Source organism: Acinonyx jubatus, chromosome B1 (genome assembly GCF_027475565.1).
Source record: "Acinonyx jubatus isolate Ajub_Pintada_27869175 chromosome B1, VMU_Ajub_asm_v1.0, whole genome shotgun sequence".
In the NCBI taxonomy this organism is placed as follows: domain Eukaryota; kingdom Metazoa; phylum Chordata; class Mammalia; order Carnivora; family Felidae; genus Acinonyx; species Acinonyx jubatus.
The window spans coordinates 74,658,191-74,678,141 of NC_069382.1; the positions used below are offsets into that span (position 1 = coordinate 74,658,191).

Genomic DNA, 19,951 nt, shown 5'->3' on the forward strand with positions numbered 1-19,951 from the left:
GTTTTGTTTTATTTATTCATTTGTTTTTTAGATTTCATACAGTGAAATCATACCATATTTGTCTTTTTCTGTGTGAGTTATTTCACTTAGCATAATACCCTCTAGGTCTATCCACGTTATTATAAATGGCAAAAGATTTCATTCTCTTTTATGGCTGAGTAATATTCCAGGGTGCTGTGTGTGTGTGTGTGTGTGTGTGCATGCATGCATGTGCGCATGTATGTGTGCACACATGCACTGCATTTCCTTTATCCATTCATCTATTAGTGGATACTTAGATTGCTTCCATATATTGGCTATTAATAATTATGCTGTAGTGAACATAGGGGTGCATTTATCTTTTCAATGTAGTGGTTTTGTTTTCTTTGGATCAATAACCAGATGTAGAATTATTGGATCATATGGTAGTTCTAATTTTAATTAAAAAAATTAACTTATTTTTAAATTCTTGTATAATTAATGTACATGTTACATTAGTTTCAGGTGTACTATATAGTGATTTGACAGTTCTATACATTACTTGGTGCTCATCATGATAAATATAGTCTTAATCTCCATCTATTTCACCTGTCACCCCACCTACCTTCCCTCTGGTAACTACCAGTTTTTTCTCTATATTTAAGAGTTTTTTTTGGTTTGTTTGTTTTCTTTGTCTTGTTTCTCAGATTTCACATATATGTGAAATCATACCGTATTTATCTTTCTCTGATTGACTTGTTTCACTTAGTAGTATACTCCTTAGATGCATGCACATTGTTGCAATTGGCAAGATTTCGTTCTTTTTTTATGGCTGAATAATACGCTGTTGCATGTATTAACCACATCTTCTTTATCCATTCATCTATGGATGGAAACGTGGCTTCCGTATTTTGGCTGTTGTCTATTTTTAATTTTTGTTTTGATTGCTTGGTTTATTCATTTATTTAATTTTTACAAAAGTTTATTCTTTTTTTTTTTAAATTTTTTTTTTCAACGTTTATTTATTTTTGGGACAGAGAGAGACAGAGCATGAACGGGGGAGGGGCAGAGAGAGAGGGAGACACAGAATTGGAAACAGGCTCCAGGTTCTGAGCCATCAGCCCAGAGCCTGACGCGGGGCTCGAACTCCCGGACCGCGAGATAGTGACCTGGCTGAAGTCGGACGCTTAACCGACTGCGCCACCCAGGCGCCCCTACAAAAGTTTATTCTTAAATGTACAACTAAGACAACACTTCATTCTAGCTATAGGTGGCAACAGATGCTATGACAGGGAATCCAGATGTTTAAACAGGAATGGAATTAAAGATCACCATTGCCTGAGGCCAAGGAACAACTTACTTTTTGCCAGATTTCTTAATTCCACCTGTGGCCAGGCGTCCTTTCCCTACAACCTGTGCTTTTAGCTACTCAAGTTTCTTCTGCTCCTCTTTCTGTTTCTGCTTGAATGCTTTATCTTCCTCTTCTATCTCCTTAGCCTGCTTCTTTGGCTGCTTGAGGGGCTTCTTACCACTTCATGGCTGTATGTGGCTCCTGCTGTCCTTTTCCCACACCCTCCCCCAAACAGGAAGCCTATTTCGGGGCGGCTGGGTGGCTCAGTCGGTTAGGCGTCCGTCTTTTGGTTTTGGTTCAGGTCATGATCTCAGGGTTCATGGATTTGAGCGCCATATTGGGCTTCATACTGACAGTGTAGAGCCTGCTTGGGATTCTCTCTCTCTTCCTCTCTCTCTCTGCCCTTCCCCTGCTCACTCCCTCTGTCTCTCTCTCAAAGTAAATAAATAAAAAACTTAAAAAAAAAAAAGGAGTGTCTGGGTGGCTCACTTGGTTGAGCGTCCAACTCTTGGTTTTGGTTCAGGTCATGATCTCATGGTTTGTGAGTTTGAGCCCTGCATTGGGCTTCTCACTGACAATGTGGAGCATGCTTGGGATTCTCTCTCCCTTTCTCTCTCTGCCCGCCCCCCCCCCCAAATAAATAAAACCTTAAAAAAAATAAATAAATAAAACAAAAATAGGAAGCCTGTTTTTAATTTTTTGAGGAATCATCATGCTATTTTCCATAGTGGCTGCACCAATTTACATTCTCAACAATAGTACACACGATGGTTCCTTTTTCTCCACATCCTCATCAACAGTTATTATTTTTTGCCTTTTTTAAAAAAGTTTATTTATTTTTAAGGGAGGGAGGGGCAGAGAGAGAAGGAGAGGGAGAATCCAAAGCAGGCTCTGCCCTGTTAGCATGGAGCCTGACGTGGGGCTCGAGGCTTGATCTTGCAAACCACAAGATCATGACCTGAGCTGAAGTCAAGTGTTTGATGCTTAACTGACTGAGCCACCCAGGTGCCCCTATTTCTTTTTTATTTTATTTTAATTTAATTTAATTTTTTGAGAGAGAGAGTGAGTGAGCAGGGGAGGAGCAGAGAGAGAGGAAAACAGAGGATTCAAAGTGGGCTCTGTACTGAGAGTGGAGAGCCCAATGTGGCGCTCAAACTCAGGAGCTGTGAAATCATGACCTGAGCTGATGTTGGCTGCACAAACAACTAAGCCACCCAGGCTCTGTATTTTATTTTATTTATCTTTTAAAGTTTATTTCTTTATTTTGAGAGAGAGAGAGAGAGAGAGAGAGAGAGAGAGAGAGAGAGGGAGAATCCCAAGCAGGCACTGTGCTGTCAGTTCAGAGCCCAACATGGGGCTCGAACTCACAACCAGTGAGATTGTGACCTGAGTCAAAATCAAGAGTTGGATACTCAACTGACTGAGCCACCCAGTAGCCCCCAGGTAGCCCTATTTCTTGTCTTTTTGATACCAGACTTTCTGACTGGTATGAGCTGATATCCTGTTGCGATTTTGATTTTCATTTCCCTGATGATTAGTAATGTTGAGCGTCTTTTCATGTGTCTGTTGGCTTTCTGTATGCCTTCTTTGGAAAAAGTCTCTTTAGGTTCTCTGCCCATTTTATTTATTTTTTTTTAGTATTTGTTTTGAGATAGAGACAGAGCACAAGTAGGGGAAGGGCAGAGAGGTAAGGAGACACAGAGTCCTAAGCAGGCTTCAGGCTCTGAGCTGTCAGCACAGAGCCCTAAGCGAGGCTCCAACCCACGAACTGCAAGATCATGACCTGAGCCCAAGTTGAATGCTTAACCGACTGAGCCATCAAGGCGCCCCTGCCCATTTTTAAATTTTTTTTTTTTTCAACGTTTTTTATTTATTTTTGGGACAGAGAGAGACAGAGCATGAACGGGGGAGGGGCAGAGAGAGAGGGAGACACAGTCCCCTGCCCATTTTTAAATCAGAATGTTTTCTTTTTATTTTTATTAAAAAAATTTTTTTTAATGTTTATTTTTTATTTCTGAGGGGGAGAGAGAGAGACAGAGCTGGAGCAGGGGAGGGGCAGAAAGGGAGGGAGACACAGAATCTGAAGCAGGCTCCAGGCTCTGAGTGTTAGCACAGAGCCTGACACGGGGATCAAACTCACAAAACGCGAGATCATGACCCAAGCCAAAGTCAGATGCTTAACCGACTGAGCCAGCTAGGCGCCCCTAGAATGTTTTTTTGGTAATGAGTTGTATGAGTTCTTTAAATATATTTTGGATACTAATCCTTTATCGGTTTTATCATTTGGAAGTATTTTCTCCTGTTCCTTAGGTTGCCTTTTTGTTGTGTTGATGGTTTCTCTTGCTGTGCAAAAACATTAGCTTGATGTAGTGTTTTTTATTTATTTTTGGTTTTGTTACCCTTGCCTGAGGAGACAGATCCAAAAAATATTGCTAAGACCAATATCCAAGAGTTTACTAAATGCTTTTGTTTTCCTTTAGGAGAGAGAGCAAGGGAGGAGCAGAGAGGGAGAAAGAATCCCAAGCAGGCTCTGTGCTGTCATTGCAGAGCCTGACATGGTGCTTGAATCCATGAACTGTGACATCATGACCTGAGCAGAAAGTAAGAGTTGGGTGCTTAACTGACTGAGCCACCCAGGTGACTCTAGTCAACACAACTTTTAAAATTACAGCTCAGGCACCTCTCAAACTGCTGCCTCTGTGATGGCTCTTGGAGCAAGTGAGTCTGTGGTGGGCTCTTTAAAAGCAAGAATCCTGCTTTTTTGGTAGCCTTCCTGTTCTTCTGAAATTAAGTCCCCATGACTTTAAAGCTCCTAGAGTTAAGCTCTGCTGATTTTCAAAGTCAGACATTACAAAGCCAGATGAGTCCCTACTCATCTCCTTGACCTAAGTGTGTGGGGGGCAGGTGCTCTCTGTAGGGTTTGAACCCTTCCTCAGAGTGTACTTTTGTGCCTTTGATATCCCTTCCACTTGGGGGGGTCCTGTGCCAACATTGTGAGTCCCAGTCAGATTGCATCTCTGCCCACTCTGCCCTTCTTGATGTGGCTTTTTCTTTACATCTTAAGCTGTGGAAGAATTGTTCTGCTAATCTTCAGGTCATTCTCAGAGTTGCTCTAAATGTAGTTGGAGCCTTAGTGTGTCTTTAGGAGGAGACAAGTTCAGAATCTTTCTACTTTACCTTCTTAATCCTGATTTGGTATGGGTGGTTTTAGTATCATTTCAGTTTTCAAGACCTTTGCCTTGCTTCTTTCGGCCTGTCCTGTGCATGTGCCACTCAGCCGTTTGTTTTAGACTGGTTTGGTTAAATTCTCAAAGCTTTTTCTTTGTCCGTTTGGATCTGTCATGTGCCTGGCTCAGGAATGAGCCTGCAACTTATGTGGGATCATGGAGAACTTTTCCTCCCCATGACTCTTCTATCCCTTTGCAATCTATTGCCGGTTTGTCTGACTTGTAAGACAGGAATTTTATCTGCATTTAGTCCCTTCTATTGCTCTGCTATGCATCTCCCTCAAGGCAGAGTCTGGGCTTGTTCTTAAACATTTCTATGATAAAGAGTAGCCTTTATTGTAGGATTAGTTTAGCCCTACTGCTATGGCTTGCGATCCTTTTGGAGGAGCATGTGCTCAAAGCCTTAGATGTTGAAGATCTTTCTATGTGGGACACAATTCAAACTTCTCTCAGCTCTATGTGATCTGTGAGAATTTTTCAACTGATAGCTTCTCAGTAGTTGTTCCTTTGGTGCTATCCTGAGTCTTACCATATGCCTGTGAAGTTTGGTGCTCATCCAAATACTCCAGGGGACCACTATTTAGCTTCATGGAACAATTTCTCTGGTAACTTCCCTTGGTACTCTGCTCCTTGAAATCCAGCCACCTCGGTCTCCCTGAAATCTCATCTGTGTTTACTCAGCTCATGAGTCTTGTTTTTTCAGTTCAGCGAGACTGCCATCTTTTAATTCTTTGAGATGGCTGTGCTCTGCTGCGGTTCTGCTTCTCTCTAAGTAGTTTAAAAAGTACCTCTAGGCACAAAGTTGAAGGCAGTCTTTACACATTTATTTCCCTTCTCACAGGGATCTCACTCCAGTTTTTTCTATTGTCCAGTGTTTGAAAATAGTTGCTTTGTCTATTTTGTTTAGTTTTTCAGTTGTTTATGGTGAGGGGTTAAATACAGTATGTTACTGTGGGAGTGGGAGTGGAAGATATCTTATCCAGTTATTTTTTAATGAAACAGTACATTGAACAAATTTTTGCTGCATAACAATGCAAAATCTGGAGGCTTAAAATAATACATGATATTGATATCTCATACTAGTATAGAATCTCAAAAAGTCCAGAATCTCATCATCTAAGTTCGAGTCCAAGTAAGGGTAAGACTCCTTAGGTAAGCTTCCTTTAGTAAGCTCTTTATGGACTGTTCCTCTAGCTCTTTATGTTTTATTTTTTTTAAGTTAAAGTTTATTTTTAAAAATAATCTCTGTATCCCTTGTGGGGTTCAAACTCATGACTTCGAGATCAAGAGTCACATGCTCTTCCTACTGAGCTGGCCAGGTGCCCTTCTAGCTCTTTAAATGTGTAAGACTAGAGACAACTTATCTGCCCCCTACTCCAACATATAATGGTGTGGTAGCATTGGTCCCTAGCAGAATAACTGCTAGACATGTTCTTCTTTAAAAAGGGCGGAACACACAAGGAACTCACTTGTCTATAGTAGGTCTGAAATCCTGCTGGGAAAATGTTGAAAGTTCCTTGGTTTGGTTTCTCACTGGGAATAATTTTCCATGGCTCTTGGTTTGTCCTCTAAGTTCTTTCTTCTGCCATCTGCATCATGTTCCCTTTTCTAGAAAGATGGCGTATCTTTACAGCTGACCAGAAGTCTCAGCTTACTTCCTGCCAGTAGAAATCTGGGGATCCAAGGCCTTTCTTCATCTGTCCTGTCTCTAGTTTTCTTAATCCAACCTGGCAGTGTTTCAATACATATGCCTTTTAAAAATAACTTTGTGGGTTTTTCTCGTTAATTTTCTTGAGGTTCACTTTCCACTAAACAAAAGCTTCACTTACAGATACCTTCAGGATTTGTTGAAGAGATTTTATGGTACATAATTCTAGGAGCTGGTTTACCAGTATCTGTAAGGCTGTCTTTGTGTGTAATTCTGGAGTTTGAGGTTCATGAGGCAAATGGTCAGAAGAGAAGATGGATGTAAAGTACAGGAAAGCAAGAATAAGCTGGAGCCCACAAGTACAAGTTGGCATCCACAAGGACAGACTAAAACCTGTGTCAGGACTTGCTTGTTGTTTCTGACCTTGATGATGAGTGTCCTGTGGGAGATGGGTGTCTTTGTCATGATACATAATACATATATCTGGCCTAGAATTATGAGAAGATGAAAGAAAATATAGGAGTAGGTAGGGCAGTGGTGCTACATAAAGTGCTTTAAATATTTTGGCTTATTAGGTTAGAATTTTAGAAGTTCAGTTGCTGGGGGTGCCTGGGTGGTTCAGTTGGTTAAGCGTCCGACTCTTAGTTTCAATTTAGGTCATGATCTCACGGTTTGGAGATCTGCACACTCTCTTTCCTCTACCCCTCTCAAAATACATAAATAAACTTAAAAAAAAATAAGTTCAGTTGCTGGATCAAGTGGTATGAATGTTTCATTAAGGCTTCAGAGGCTTTTCTAGCTATGCTTCTATTAATACATATGCTCATGTTGGAATAACAGGTTTATTGTACCATTGCATGCATACATTTATTCAAATTTCTTTTTTTTTAAGTTTATTTATTTTGAGAGAGACAGAGAGAGGGAGAGAGAAAGAGTGAGCAGTGGAGGGGCAGAGAGAGAGGGAGAGAGAGGATCCTAAGCAGAGCTGTGAGATCATGACTTGAGCAGAAATCAAGAGTCGGACGCTTAATCGACTGAGCTGCCCTGGCGCCCCTTAAATTTATCTTCTTTTGATCATCCATTACATTCAAGTAGATGCAGAGAATACAAAATTGTCATCAGCTTTTTCAGGTTGGTACTGAAGACACTAACAATTTATGCTACTGCCTTACTATGAGGAATAGTGTGTATACTTTTGGTTCTTATGAGGGTTTTTTTTTGGTAGTACTTTGCATAGATCTTATTGTTAATTTTGTCCACAAAACATGAATAATATCTCTAACCAATGAGTGCATCTTATATATGATGAAGTGCATAGTTGCTGCTTGATTATTGTTTGTTGGTAGATTAATTTGGAGTGATCCATTTTTGTATTCTGTTTTTCTAACCTTTTCTTCTTTGCTGATGCTTAAAAGCCTATCTGGTAAATTTTTAATTTAGAGTTATTGAGGATTGATCGAAGCTGTCAAATTTCTATGTTGGCAGGATAAATGTAGTTAGTACTGTCATTTTGGATAATGAACATTTAATTTCAGTTTTAGAGGATTGTATGTGATAACATGTAAGCAAAAGTTCATAATGTTAATATTTTAAACAATACCCCTTAAACATTTTTTAAAATGTTTATTTTTGAGAGAGAGACACACACACAGAGTGCGAGCAGGGGAGGGGCAGAGAGAGCGGTAGATACAGAATTCCAAGCAGACTCCAGGCTCTGGGCTGTCAGCACAGAACCCAACAGAGGGCTTGAACTCCCTGTGAGATCATGACCTGGGCTGAAGTCGGACGCATAACCAACCGAGCCACCCACGCGCCCCTAAACAATAATCCTTTTTATAGTAACTTAAAAATGATAAATACAAGGGCTTTAGTTGATTTCAGTATCTGCTCTTGTATTTAAACATCTTAATTAACAATGTGTGTAACCATATCTAATTCAGTAATGCAAGAGTTTTCCCTCCTCTCCTTTTTATTTTATTTTTTAAGGTTTTATTTATTTGTTTAAACATTTTTTTTTAAGTTTACTTATTTATTTTGAGAGAGAGAGTGTGTGTGTGAGCAGGGGAGGGGCAGAGAGAGAGGGAGAGAGAGAATCCCAAGCATTCTCGGCACTAATGGTGCAGAGCCCACTGCAGAGCTCAAACTCAGAAACTGTGTGATCATGACCTGAGCTGAAACCAAGAGTCAGACACTTAACTGAGCCACCCCGGCACCCCAGATTTTATTTTTAAGTGATCTCTGCACCCAGTGTGGGGCTTGAACTCATAACCCTGAGTTCAAGAGTCCCTTGCTTTACTGACTGAGCCAGCCAGTCACCCGCATCTCCTCCCCGCCCTTTCAATAGTTGAAATACACATTTTTAAAATTTATTTAAAAATTTTTTTTAGAGAGTGAGGGAGAAGGTCAGAGGGAGAGAGAGCAAGAGAGAATATCTTTTTTTTTTTTTAAACATTTATTTATTTTTGAGACAGAGACAGAGCATGAATGGGGGAGGGTCAGAGAGAGAGGGAGACACAGAATCTGAAACAGGCTCCAGGCTCTGAGCAGTCAGCCCAGAGCCTGACGCGGGGCTCGAACTCACGGATCACAAGGTCATGACCTGAGCTGAAGTCGGCCGCTTAACCAACTGAGCCACCCAGGCGCCCCAAGAGAGAATATCTTAAGCAGGTTCCACGCTCAGTGCAGAGCCCAATGCAGGGCTGGATCCCACAACCCTGCGATCGTAACCTGAGCTGAAATTGACTGCTCAACTGACTGAGCCACCCAGGTGCCCCTCTCCCTTTTAATTTCTAAATACTTCAGTGTGTACCTTTAAAACTTAAAGACTAGTTTTTTAATTTTTTTTTTTAATTAATTTTTTTTTGAGAGATTGAGACAGCACAATTGGGGGAAGGGCAGAGAGAGAGGGGAGACAGAATCCCAAGCCAGCTCTGTGCTGTCACTGCAGAGCCTGATGTGGGGCTTGATCTGTGAACAGTGAGATCATGATCTGAGTCAAAACCAAGAGTCAGATGCTCAACCTATTGAGCCACTCAGGTGCCCTGATGATGTTTTAAATCAGTAATTTTCTGGGGGTGCCTGGGTGAGTCAGTTGGTTGAACATCTGACTTTCGGTTTTGGCTTAGGTCATAATCTCACAGTTCGTGAGTTTGAGCCCCACGTTGGGTTTAGTGCTGCTGGTGCAGAGCCTGGTTGGGATTCTCTTTCTGCCCCTCTCTCTCTACCCCTCCCCTGCTTGCTCTTTCTTTCTCTTTCTCAAAATAAATAAATAAACTTGAAAAATAAGTCTCTCTTTGTCTCAAAATAAAAAATAAAAATGCAAAAAATTGTTTCCTGCATTCATTAGCTAGAATTTTCTATAATGAAGAACTATATAAAATCAACAATTTGGTTATTACCTCCAGGAAAAGAGGATAAATGTTTGATCCCTGTCTCAGGGCTGTCTCCTGTCTCAGGGCTCCATCCCACGACCCTGGGATCATGACCTGAGCTCAAATCAAGAGTTGGACGCTCAACTGACTGAGCCACCCAAGCACCCCTAAATGCTTAGTTCTTTACACTTGTTTTCCACTTTTCAGAATGATGAATTGTTTTCTTTAAGGAGAATTGAGTAATAGTTTACTTGGCAAAAGATTGACACAAATTTTCATTCAGACATCTTTTTATCTTATGTTTCATCATATAGTTATGAGAATAGAATTATTAGAGGTTTTTAAATTATAAAAATTATTAATTTTAAATATTTTGCTTCTTTTGAAGTATTAATATAGAACAAAAAGATTAGACTTGATAACAAGACGAATTATACTTTTTTTAAAATTACAGTTTTTATCCTCCTAAGTTTGCCAGTCTTAACACTATAAGAAGATACTTGATCAAACTATTAATTTACTGAAAGTGAGGCCATGTAATCTGAACCAAAAGAGAACGTGACACTGAAGTGCTACAGTGAGGGAGTATTGCTATTGGATGAAATTTCAGGTAGGAAATAACTGCATTGTTTGGTATCAGGTAGTCAAATTAGTATATTTCAGCTGATTGCTTTTAGAAAATGAACGCTAGCAAAAATTGTTTTATTCTTAAAGTACTTGTTTTTCTTTGAATGGGAAACATTTTCATTTATAAAAATGAAATGTGAGAGGAAATGTATATTTTTAGCGTTTCTTCTGGCTTTTTTTTTTTGAATAGAAAATTTGTTACCAAGTATAAGAAAACGTTAATTTATATTACTTTCAGAGTTGCCAAATCTATCTAAACATCTGGTTCACTTTGTTAAATGCTGATGTACCGTTTTATTTTTTCCCCAGTTCCAGAGTTTGCTTCTGCATAACTTTTCTGTAGTGTTTATATTTGTCATGGAGAGCCATTTTTTTTAGCTGTTACCCTATTATTTGCTGAAGCTATTTGAATACTGACTTAAATATTATTTTTGTTTGTTTAAAGCATTTGCTAAGTTTCTAGGATATATGTACAAAACCTGAAATTTTAAAAGAAAGTTTTATAATCCAGTCTTTAGTAGCCTACATTTTTAAAGCTATTGCACAGCCTGGTTTTAAACATACTACTTTATTTTTATTTATTTTTTTCACCAGCCCAGAGATCATGTTTATTAACACTTGAGGATATTTCTTTCCAGGTTTGGAATATCAGGATCATACTCTCAGTATTTGGATTTAGTTTTTGTTTTTTTCAGGTAGTGATAAGTTTTTTTTTAACTTGTTTTATTTTTTATTTTTTAAATACACATACTACTTTAAATGCACCTGAGATGGTTCTGATTTGTGTCATTTTTTCCCCTTAATTTTTAAAAAATCTTTATTTTTGAGAGAGAGATAGAGTTCCAGTAGGGGAGGGCCAGAGGGAGAGGGAGACACAGAATCTGAAGCAGGCTCCAGGCTCTGAGCTGTCAGCACAGAGCCCTATGTGGGGCTTGAACCCATGAACTGAGAGTTCATGACCTGAGCTGACGTCAGATACTTAACTGACTGAGCCACCCAGGCGCCCCCTGATTTGTTTCATTTTTATAGTATTGATGTTGTATAAGGTACTTGTAAGAGAATCTGTAAATATTTTCTAATTAGTTTCCCAGTAATTATAATGGTACAAAGATACATTGTGCCAGCATGATATAAATCTGTTGTTCATCTTCGTCTAATTACATTTATATATTCTTCCCAATCTGTTTGTGGGCTAGCATTTAATATGTTCATTTGTTTTTTGTAGGGTGTAAATTCTTTCCACTTACCTCCTTGGGCCAATCTAGTAACCCTTGTAAAATGGTAGAGGAAATAAGAGCTCCTAATTTTTCAATTGCTATGGCTGTTTGCTAAATAAATTTCAGTTCATATTATGATTAGGAAGAGAATGGAATTTTGTCACATAGTTACTCTAAACTGAAAGCATTCTACTAGTTCTTTGGCTTGCTTTAATTTTTGTTTTTTTGTTTTTTTTTTTTTTTTTAAGTAGGCTCCACACCCAATGTGGGGCTTGAACTCATGACCTGCAGATTGAGAGTTGTATGCTGTACTAACTGAGCCAGCCAGGTGCTCCTGACTTTCTTTAAATAAAGATTTTAGTAATACATGACGAACCAGGTATATTTCTAGATTGTCACCTTTGTGCCAAATACTCCCTTTGGAATTATTAGACTTTATCAAAGTTGTGTTGTATTGAGTTGGGGCAAGTGAACATAGCCTGGATGAGGTAAAAAGACCAATTGTTCCGAGATAACATCATAAAGAGGCTCAGATCCCTGCAGAACTCTGATTGGCCTGACTTAAATCACAACCCTACCACTGAAAGAGTATATCTGACAGTATATGATATTATGATTGTCTAACCTGTTTCTTATGCCATACTGTGAAATTGGCAGGACTGTATCCCTACCAGGACTCTCAAGTCAGTTGAGAGTTTCCCCCATAGAACCAGAGTAAGGGGATTATGAAAGCATGCTTGCCAGAGAAAGGTAAAATACATCAACTTTAAGGGTTGTACCAAGTTGAAATAAGTGAGCATATTTTGAAAATGTGGTAAATACCATAGAGCTTTATAACAGTTTTATTTTGTTTTGAAAGACAGTATCTTGCATGGAATCAGACAAACTTCAGTTTAAGTCTGTCACTTCTTAGGTTCTTGGGCAAGCTGCGTAAACTTTCTGATCTAGTTCCTGTGTCTGGAAAATTTAGGGAATGATAGTATCAACCTCATAGGATTGTTAGAATCTTTGGGAATAATGTATGACATGTAGTTCCTTCTATAGTTTTCCTTCTTAAGAGCTTACAGTCTGATGGAAACCAGAGTTGTGCAAATATCCATCGACTGATGAATGGATAAAGAAGATGTGGCATGTATCTATATACAATGGAATACTACTTGACATTGAAAAAGATTGAAATCTTGCCATTTGCAACCATGTGGATGGAACTAGAGAGTATTTTGCTAAGTGACATAAGTCAGAGAAAAACAGATATCATATGATTTCACTTATATGTGGAATTTGAGAAACTCAACGGATGAACATAGGGGAAGGGAAGGAAAAATAAGAAAAACAGAGAGGGAGGCAAACCTTAAGAGACTCTTAAATACAGAGAACAAACGAAGGGTTGCTCGAGGGCAGTGGTTGGGGGGATGGGTTAAATAGGTGATGGGCATTAAGGAGGGTACTTCTCTGGATGGGCACTGGGTGTCATATGTGAGATGAAGCCCTGGGTTTAACTCTAGCCAAGACTACACTGTATGTTAACTAACTGAATTAAAAAAAATAGTGTACATACTGGTTTATATAAAAAAAAGATAACTAGCAATAAAGCAATTAAGTGTAAACTGCATGCTTTGCAATGTGACAAAGCTATAACAGTTCAGAGTAGGGAAACAGTATGTTGTTTTTGGTTTTATCTGGAAATGTCTGTTTGTAGAGGTGAGAATTGAGCTAAACTTTGAATTTTAGGAAGGGAGAGTAAGGATAAGGAAGTGAATTTTAAAGCTCCTTGTTATAAGTAGTCTGGACTGGCTTGACTGGTAAGATTCTATGGGAAGAAAATGGGAGGTGTGGCTTTTTGAGATTTTGCGGGGTAAGCCGAGTGATTGGAAATGTTATTTTGTATAGGGGTTATTACATGGCTAAAATGTCTTGAGAAGGTTGATACGAGTTTTGTAATAAATTGGAGTTATTTTTTGGTGAGAAAAATTTTTCATGTACATAATATATTACTGGTTTTAACTCCTTTTCATCCAAACTAAATTAGTCTTTTCTTAAAAATCAGTATGTAGTTGATATTTTAATGTAATAGTAGATCTTAAATAACTAATAGGAGCTAGACGAAGGCTTATGTTTCTATGTTGTTTAGATTTCAAGGCCATGAGCTTGTCTGTGGCCTCAGCCTGGGATTTCTGATGGCAAGATATAGAGTCATTTAAATATTAATTCTCACTAGAGCCATCTCATTTTAACCCCATTCTTTGTACCTTCTGTTTGTTTATGCTGATAGAAAACACACAGTAATAGATGTTTTGGTAAATACAGGTTCATTGCCTTTAGTATGCTTTTGGTTGGGAAAACTTGTTAACTGTGTTAAATATTTCACCTTCTAGCACTGTTTACCTTCCTGGTTTTGTGATATGTTAAACTATCTGGAAGAATCCTGATACACCATTTAACCAATTTGAACATTAAGACAAATATCAATGTAAGAGCAAGGAGGAAAGGCTTAGCATGTATGAAAATGAGCTTCAAAAATACCATTTGAATATTTTTGCTTTTAGGGCATTTATTTTCTAAGTGCAGTGGATTGATTAAATTATCCTTCTCTACCCATCGTCCACCACAGTCTCCACTTTGCTTTTCTCTTTCTTTAGGGGTAAAACACTTTACATAATACTGAGACTAAAAAGAAAATGAAGATGGATCATGTATGAAAGATTATCTTTATTGATACCAACATGTATCAATAAAGGGATGGTATTTTTTCCAGGATTTTCCGGGCTATCAAATAAAATGACCATTTTTTGGGTCTTTGTTTAATATTTTATGTGGATGATAGATTAATAGTTCAAAAATGAATATGATATCTCTCTCCCACCTCTTTTTTCCTGCCAAATAATCTCCCCCTAAATTAATTTAGTCACTGCTAAAGAAAACCTGAAAAGTAACTATTATGGGCACCTCACACATCTTTCCAAATTTTGTTTGGGTCTTTATGAACAAATATAACATACTTGCATGTTTTTCCTCTTTAAAAAAAAACTTTATATATTTATTTATTTTAAAGAGTGTGGGTGGAGGAGAGGGGCAGAGGGAGGGAGGGAGGGAGAGAGAGAGAGAGAGAGAGAGAGAGAGAGAACGAGAGAATCTCAAGTGGGCTCCTTGCTTAGTGAAGAGCCTGACATGGGGCGTGATTCCACAACCCTGGGGATCAAGAGTTGGATGCTCAACCGACTGAGCCACCCAGGTGCCTTTCCTCTTTTTAAACGTATATATTTTTTCTTTTTTTAAAATTAAAAAAAATGTTTTATTTATTTTTGAGAGAGAGAGAGAGAGAGAGAGAGACAGAGACAGAGACAGAGACAGAGTATGAATGGGGCAGGGGCAGAGGGAGAGGGAGACACAGAATCTGAGGCAGGCTCCAGGGTCAGAGCTGTCAGCACAGAGCCTAACATGGGGCTTGAACTAGTGAACCACGAGATCATGACCTGAGCTGAAGTCGGACGCTTAACAGACTGAGCTACCCAGGCGCCCCCTTAAACATATATTTTCAAGGAAAAGCTTCTTGACATTGGTCTCAGCCATGACATTTTGGATCTAACACCAAAAGCACAGGCAAAACAAGAAAAAATAAACAAGTGGGACTGGTACATCAATGAGTAGAATGGACATTTTAACAATTTTAATTCTTCCAAGCAGTGAACTTGGAATACCTTTCCATTCATTTGCGTCTTCGATTTCTTTTATCAGTGTTTTATTTATGTTTTTCATTGTATAGATCTTTTACTATCTTGGTTAAATTTGTTCTTAAAGTATTTTATACTTTTTCTTGCTATTACAAATGAAAATTGTTTATTTTATGTCTTTATCAGATAGCTTGTTGTCACTGTGTAGAAATGCAACTTTTTTTTTGAATGCTGATTTCGTATCTTGCAACTTTAACAAATCCATTTATTAGTTTTAACAGTTTTTGGTGGAGTGTATAGAATTTTGTAAAGGATCATATCATCTGAAAACAGATTAGTTTTTCCTTTCCACTTTGGATGCCTTCTATTTCTATTTCTATTTCTGTATTTGCCTAATTGTTCTGGCTAGTCCTTCCAATACTATTTTTTTTTAAAGTGGCCAGAGTTGACACTCTTGTCTTACTCCTGATCTTAGAGGAAAAGCTTTTAGCTTTTCACTATCAGTCAGAATAGATCATTGAATGAAGCTTTGAAAACCAGGGGAGCTTTGGAACCAGGTGCTGGAACTGAGGAGTTGATGCCACCAGAATATTCTTTCTCCATTCATGGTGCAGATGAATTTCTCTGTATACATGGCAGGAAAGATGTCTACTGAAAGCTGCCAATTTAAGTAACTTTCCAGCTTTTGACCCCAAAGTACAAAAGCCCTTCCTTTCTACCTCCCAATTAAAAAGAAAAATCTTGGTAATGATTTTGATTGGCTTGAATTAGGTCACGTTTTCACTCCTGGATTTATCATTGTGACCAGGAGAATGGCAAACTTGTATGTGTCCTCTCTATGGCCTAGGTGTGAGGTACTGTGACCTCATTGCCAGGAGAATGCAATGAAGTGGATGGGGGAATGAAAGGAAAAGTGAGTGCAATACAGGTACAAACAACATGTATCTCTTATAGTAGATGTTTGTTTAGGTTTCCAGTTTATTCCTTTATTGTTAATACAGTTCCTGTTTTCACATCTGATGAATCTTTCTACATAAGAATATTGGTGTGAAATTATTATAAAGATCTAAAAGTTCATGTTTTTTGGAAAAAAAGTAATATAGATACTTCTTTTACATGTTGTAAATTTTGCTGTTCCTCAAAATAGGACTCAGGTTATAAAGGACTTCAAGTTATAAAGTATGAAATTTAACAATGTGTTTTCTTTAAAATTTTTGTTATTGAAGTACAGTTGATATACAGTGTTTTGTTAGTTTCAGATACATAGCATAGTGATTTGGCAATTTTATACATTATGCAATACTCAACAGAAAAGTATAGTTGCCATCTGTCACCATGCAGTGTTGTTATAATAGTATTGATTATATTCCCTATGCTGTGCTTTTCATCCCTGCCATTTATTTTATAACTGCAAGTTGTTTGTACTTCTTAATCCCCTTCACCTATTTTCCCAAACCGCCTCCCCCTATAACCACCAGTTTGTTCTCTGTATGAGTCTCTTTCTGTTGTTTGTTTGTTTATTTTTCAGATTCCATATGTAAGTGAAATCATAGTATTAGTCTTTTAACGTTTTCTATTTATTTTTGGGACAGAGAGAGACAGAGCATGAACGGGGGAGGGGCAGAGAGAGAGGGAGACACAGAATCAGAAACAGGCTCCAGGCTCTGAGCCATCTGCCCAGAGCCTGACGCGGGGCTCGAACTCCCGGACCGCGAGATCGTGACCTGGCTGAAGTCGGACGCTTAACCCACTGCGCCACACAGGCGCCCCTGTATTAGTCTTTTAAAATAACTTGGAAGCATTGAGAGAATGATAACGTGGGCTTGTTAAAGTAATAAAGGATCTTAAAGTATATGTAATGTTATGAACAGTTTTGCATATAATCAGATTCAAATACTGAAGTAATTGATTTGATTATTGAATGCTTGACATTTTGCTGTCTCTTTCATATTCTATGATGTTTTGATTCCGAGTAATGTAAGTTCAGTGGACTTCTGACTGGTTGTCACATAGTGACAAATTTCTGATTTTTAAAATACATCATTGCCATAAATCACTAGTTTGCTAGATTGAACTAGAAAGCTATTAAAGAACATGGCAGTATTTACTGTAGATAAATGCAAATTTAAAAAGGTTCTGTGTGTGAAGGTTTAAATGATTTATTAGCTTTCACTGCACACATGAATCCAAAGTTATGTAATGGATTTAGAAAATTTCATTTCCTGTTTGAAGGCTCAAATTTGCATATTATTTTATAATGCAAATATTTGAATTGAGTCAATAGGGTAAATAAACTCTGTGTGATATTAATATATGCCTAATCGTTTTTTTGGTATATGGCAAGCCTTTTTTAGGTGTAGGACAAGTGATTAAACATACCCACTTTTTTTTTGTTTTTGTTTTTTTTTTGTTTTGGCTGGGGTGGGGAAGCATGGAAAGTTAATGAAACTGGGACTGTGTGTCTTATGTGACTTCAGAATTTGTGCTCACCAGAGTTTTTTTGCTCTTTAATTTGGCTTTCATTTCCTGCTAATGAGCACTTTATCCAGGTTAATATATTTTTCTTTTCAATGGGAAATTATCAGTGGAACAATTAATCTATGACAATTCTAAGTCACACCTCACATTAGTTAGTTCCTTTTTATCATTATTTTAATGTTTATTTTTTGAGAGCGTGAGAGAGCATGTGCACGTGGAGAGGGCCAGAGAGAGGAAGGAAGAGGAGTCCCAAGTGGGTTTCATGCCAGCAGCAGAGTCTGATGTGGTGCTGGAACTCATGAACCGTGAGATCATGACCTGAGCCGAAATCAAGAGTTGGACGCTTAACTGACTGAGCCACCCCGGTGCCCCAGTTACTTATTTTTTTAAATTGTACTTTTTATTTTGAGATCATTGTAGATTCACGTGCGGTTATAAGAAATAATAGAGAGAGATCCCTTGTATCCTTTACTCTCTTTATCCCAGTGGGAAAATCTTAAAACTACAATACAATATTGACATCAGTGCAATAAATGTATAGAAGTTTCCATCAGAAAAGGATCTGTCCTTTGCCCTTTTACAGTCACATCTAATTCCTTTCTGCTCTACTCTTCTTTAACCCTTGGCAACCACTAATCTGTTCTGGAGTTATATAATTTTGTGAGTTTAAGAATTTTGTATAAATGGAATCATATACCATATGACCTTTTGTTTTTTTTTAGTACAATTCTTTGGAGATTCATCTAGATATTTATGTGTGTCAATGTGTTTTTTTCCTTTTTATTGTTGAGTAGTAATCCAAGGTGTGAATGTACCAGTTAGTTTAACCGTTTACCTGTTGAAGGGCATCTGAATTTTTCTCATTTTTTGGCTGAGACAAATTAAGCTGCTGTTAATATATTTGTGTACAGATTTTTGTCTGAACAAAAGTTTTCAGTTCTTGGGGAAAAATACCAGATATATATTTGTTAGTATGTATAACAGTTACATGAAAAAACTATTTCAATAAATTGCTACTCTGTTTTCCACCTAACTCTCATCTTACATTCCCACCAACAGCAGATAGGTGATTCAGTTTCTCTGCATCCTTGTTGGTATTTGGTTTTGTTATTATATTTTATTTTAGATATTCTGATAGATGTGTATCTGTTGTGTATTGTGTATCTAATGATATCTTACTGTGGTTTTCTTTTACATTTCTGTAAGAGTTTATGATGTTGAACATACTTTCATGTGCTTATTTATCTTCGTGTAGTCTTAGGTAAAACACCTATTCTTGTCTTTTGACACTTGAATTTTTTATTCTAATCTTCTGATTAGATGATGATGATGATGATGATGATGATTTTGCTGTTGAATATGGAGAGTTCTTTATTTATTTTAGGTGTTTTCTTTTGTCAGATGTGTGCTTTGCAAATATTTTCTTCTAGTTTGCAGCTTGTCTTTTCACCTTCTTAACAGGATTTTTTGGAGATCAAAGTTTTATTTGATAAAGTTCAGTTTATCAGTTTTTCCTTTTATGAGCCTTGGTTTTGATGTCATCTAAGAACTCTTTGCCTCGTTTTAAATCCTGAAGATTTTTTCCTGTGTGTTTCTCTGAAAGTTTTATTTTTTACCTTGAAATCTGCAATTTACTTTGAGTCGGTTTTTGTATAAGGTATGCTGTCTACTTAGGTGAAGTTTCATTTGTTCATTTATGGATATCTAATTGTTTTAGCACTGTTTATTGAAATTCTTCCATTGAATTGCTTTTGTATCTTTGTCAGAAGTCAGTTGAGCATATTTATGTGGTCTACTTCTGGGTTCTCTATCCCATTCTGTTGGTTTATATATCTGTTCATATGGCACTACCTATAGTGTTGACTGCTATAGCAATAGGTCTTGAAATTGGGTAAACTAATTTCTTCCACTTTATTTTTCTTTCTCAAGATTGTTTTTGCTCTCTTAGTTCTTTTGCTTTTCAATAGCAATTTTATTTGTAATTTTTTTCAATTTTATTTATTTATTTATAAATGTTTATTTTGAGAGAAAGAATGAGTGAGCAAGGGAAGGGCAGAGAGAGAGAGAGAAAGAGAGAATATCCCAATTAAGCTTCACTCTTTCAGTGGAGAGCCAGATGGGGGCTCCATCCCATGAACTGTGAGATCATGACCTGAGCTGAAATCAACAGTTGGGTACTTAACTGACTGAGTCACCCATGTCCCCCCCCACCCCCCGCTTTTTTTTTGAAATTTTAGAGAGCATGAGAGGGGCAGAGGGAGAGAGGGAAAGAATCTTAAGCTGATTCCATGCTGAGCATGGAGCCCAATGCGGGGCTCAATTCCATGACCCTGGGATCGTGATCTCAGCCAAAATCAAGAGTCAGACACTCAACTGACTGAGTCACCCAGGCACACCTCAGTA

At 37.8% G+C, this 19,951-nt stretch overlaps 1 protein-coding gene and 1 pseudogene across 6 annotated transcripts in view; one reads left to right on the forward strand and one right to left on the reverse strand.

Annotated features, from left to right (window-relative positions):
- LRBA (LPS responsive beige-like anchor protein) overlaps positions 1 to 19,951 on the forward strand; it is a 772,859-nt gene that overhangs the window by 49,464 nt on the left and 703,444 nt on the right. The gene's annotated exons all lie outside the window — the stretch shown is intronic.
- On the reverse strand, positions 1,207 to 18,412 carry LOC113603044 (translation machinery-associated protein 7-like; annotated as a pseudogene).